At 43.9% G+C, this 3,872-nt stretch overlaps 1 non-coding gene across 1 annotated transcript; it reads left to right on the top strand.

Moving 5' to 3' along the window:
- Positions 1-923: 923 nt before the first annotated feature.
- On the top strand, positions 924-1,014 carry trnar-ucu (transfer RNA arginine (anticodon UCU)). Its single transcript is given in 2 exon segments — positions 924-960; positions 979-1,014. It is a non-coding gene; the product is annotated as a tRNA-Arg (tRNA).
- The last annotated feature ends 2,858 nt before the right edge of the window (positions 1,015-3,872 follow it).

Genomic DNA, 3,872 nt, shown 5'->3' on the forward strand with positions numbered 1-3,872 from the left:
CAGCATTTGACTGTGTGGCGTTATGGGGCCCCAGCAAAACTGGAGACAATGGGAATCGTGGGGCGGTGTGGGGGAGGCGCGGGGCTGGTGGTGGGCCGGGGGAGGCGGGGCTGGCGGTGGGCCGGGGGGCGGGGAGCTCTCTGATGGTTGGAGTCATACCCAGCACAAAGAAGGATGACTGTTGTTGTGGAGGTCAATTATCTCAGTTCCAGGACATCACTGCGGGAGTTCCTCGGTGTGGTGTCCTTGGCCCAACCATCTTTAGCTGCTTCATCAATGACCTTCCTTCCAGCAGAATTGGGAATGTTCGCTGATGATTGCTCAATGTTCAGCACCATTTTCAACACCTCCGAAACAAATCATCACCCACCCTCTATCCAGAAGACTCAGGACTGCAAAGAACTCTAAGAAATCTCCTCTCAGATTCCTCGTCTCCAAGGTAAATATCCCCTACCGCTACAATGTATCGAGGTAATTTAAGTTCCTCGCCATAAAGCCGAGGATATTGTCTGCTTCATGAACAATTCTTTCAACCTGCACTGCCTCCGTCAATGATTTAAGCAGATGTACATCATTTCCCGCTATTCCGGCACCGTCTTTGGAATTGTAAACTTTATTTTGTCTTTTCTCCCCCTGTTCTTCCGACCAAAATGAATCACTTCATACTTCTCTGCAAAAAAATTCAGCCACCACTTGTCGGCCCTGTTTTCCAACCTATGTCTCTTTGAAGGAAATTATTATTTCTTTCGAACTTCTATAGCTCTGTTCACAGCCACAGGACGTCCAAAACACTTTACAGGTAACGTGTGCCTTTGAAATGTCGTCATTGTTCAATTGTGGGAAATTGCTGACCTTTTGAAGCTTTTGTTCTGCAGTGTCAGAAATTCCCTTGTGTCAATAGCAAATGCGACCTTGATGAGCCTGGCTCTGTGGCGCAACGGATAGCGCGTTGGACTTCTAGCTGCTCTCATTTAAGAGATTCAAAGGTTGTGGGTTCGAGTCCCACCAGAGTCGATTTTTAGATAAAGGTTTGAAGCAAATCAGCAACTGGATCATCCATGTTCTCAGTTGCCGTCACCAACCTCCTTCTGTACAGGTGAATCCAGTCACTCCCCGCTTTCCAATCTGAACCACTTTGCAGAAGAAATTTCGCCACCTAACAGTGAAATGGGTGGTAAAAGGAGTAAAACCGCTTCATCGTTACAAGGATACAGAATTGGCTGACTGGCAGGAAACAGAGGTTGGCGGTAAATGAATGTTTTTCGGCCTGGCGGAAGGATTGGGACCTTTGCTGTTCCTGATAAATATCAGTGACCGAGACCTTTGTGCCCAGGACAAAATTTCAGCGTTTGCAGAAGATACAAAGCTTGGAAGCATTGTGGAGAGTGTGGAGGATAGTGTAGGACTTCAAATGGACTTGGAGCTGTTGGTGGAAATGGGGAGACAGGTGGCAGATGAAGTTCAATGGAGAGAGGTTTGGTTGGTAGAACATGGAGAGACAATATAAAATGAAGGATACAACTCTAAGGGAGGTGGAGAAACAATGGGACTTGGATGTTTCTGTACATAAATTATTGAAGGTGGCAGGACAGGTTGAGAGAGTTTTTCATCAACCATACTGTATCCTGCGCTTTACTGATAAAGAGATAGAGTGCAAGAGTAAGAGGCTATGTTGAATTTGTATAATTCATGAGTTCGGCCTCAACAAGAGTATTGTGTCCGGTTCTGGGTGCCACTCTTTAGGGAGGATGTGGAGGTGCTGGAGAGATTGCAGGAAACATTCACGTGAATGGTTCCAGGGACGAGGAGCTTCAGTTATGAGGATATGTTGGAGAAGATAGGGTTGTTTCCCTCACAGAAAATCAGGTTAAGAGGAGATTTGATAGAGGTGTTCAACATCATTAGAAGTCTGGACAGAGTAGATAGGGAGAAATTCTTTTCACTCGTGATAGGATCGAAAATTATATTTGATTAGTAAAAAAAAGCGAACTGTTTTCAGAAGTTATTTTTAATTATTATTTTGAAGCGAGTGATTAGGGCCTGGAATGCACTGTCTAAGAGTGTGATGGAGGCAGGATCAACTGAATCATTCAAAAGGGAATTATTATGTTATCTGAAAATGAAGAATGTGTAGGGTAATGGGGAGAAGGAGGGGGAATGGTTCAAGAGTTGTTCATTCGGAGAGCCTGTGAAGAAATGATGGGCCAAATGTCCTCTTTCTGTGCCGCAACAATACAGTTTTTCGGTGACATATAGCCAACGAACATCAGTGACATGCAACATAACATTACTTCCCATAACTGCTCCGTCATCTTTCCAAACTGTTTCTGACAGACAGCTCGGAACAAGAATGTTGTAAGTCTACACCCCTGAACATCAAGGCCAACACGATTATCACAGCTGGAATGAACAGTTCCTGTTGCAGCTTCAGATCAGACATTAGATTATCACAGGCGCTCTGTCAGACTGCATGTTCCTTCAGTCAGGTTTCCAATTGGACACTTGGAATGAGCGGCTATGTGAATATTAATGGTCCAGGGGTAGATTTCACTTTTGCCAGACTGGATTCTCAGTTCCATTCCCAGACATTTCCCTTTCTCTTTCTGAATCCAAACTTGGTCCCTTATTCATTTCCACTTTTCATTGTTTCATCAGCGGCCACGTTTCTATCTGTCTGAGCCTTTCGCTCTGCAATTCCTTCTAGAAACGCCCCCAATTGCCAACCCCCACCCCACCCAGCTTAAGACCCTCTTAAATTACATCCCTTTGACCAAGGTTTTGTTCAGCTGCCCAAATTTATGACTCAGTGTCGAATGTTGCTTGACTGAGCTCCTTTGAAGAGCTTTGGGAAGTTTTATTCAATTGCGGTGCTGTTTTTGAAATTGTTCAAATTTGGATAAATTAAGTTTCGGAATTAATTTTGTTAAAATTTTCCTCGAATTTTCTCCAATTGTTTCACGTTGCGAAACTTCTGCCATGAGGTGTTCACATGATGACCAGTTTGATAGAGTAAATCAGGAGAAACTGTTCCCATTAATGGAAGGGCCGCTAACCAGAGGGCACAGTTTGACGCTGACTGGCAAATGAGACAGGAGAGAGATGAGGAGAATGTATTTTAAACTGAGCGTTGTTGTGAAATGGAAGCTTTCTGGACGGGTGGTGGAAGCAGATTCAATAATAACTTTCAAAAGACATTTGGAGAAATACCTGAAAGGAAATACAATACAGGAATATGGGGAGGGAGCATGGATGTGGGAGTAATCATATCGCTCAACCAAACACCCAGCACAGGCGGAATGACCTCTGTCTGTCCTGTATCCTTCTATGATTCATGGATAGAAATCAGTCCTACATCCTGTGGGGCATGAAGGGCGTCAGAAGCTGGCATGAGAATTGATCCCGTGGGCGCGGAATGGAAACGGTAAAAATATTGTCTTCTTTCAAGAAATCGAAACTGATTTGCAGGTATGACTATGTATGTTTAAATGTGGTTTGTTACCAGTTCCAGATTATTAAATTTAAAGGGTTGTGTTATCAGGCAAGGAGCTTACTATGATATAAAAACAGGAAATGCTGGAAACACTCAGCAACAACTGTAATTGGAAAACGGATTAATGTTTCAAGTTAACGATACTCCAGCAGAACTGAGGAAAGAGAGAAATGTAATAGGTTTTGAACAAGTGAAAGAGTCGGGGGCTGGGAAGAGGTTGAAGAAAAGCACAGGTCTTTGATGGTGTAGGTGCCTGGAGAGATGAAATTACAAAAAAAAAAGTATCACGGGGCAAAAGCCAAAGGGAACAGACAAAGAAACAAACGATTGGCCCAGATGAGGTGTGAATGGCTGGATAGCAGCCGTTCAATTGCAATGAGAA

The sequence above is a fragment of the Cetorhinus maximus genome, chromosome 31, assembly GCF_964194155.1.
Source record: "Cetorhinus maximus chromosome 31, sCetMax3.hap1.1, whole genome shotgun sequence".
Classification (NCBI taxonomy): domain Eukaryota; kingdom Metazoa; phylum Chordata; class Chondrichthyes; order Lamniformes; family Cetorhinidae; genus Cetorhinus; species Cetorhinus maximus.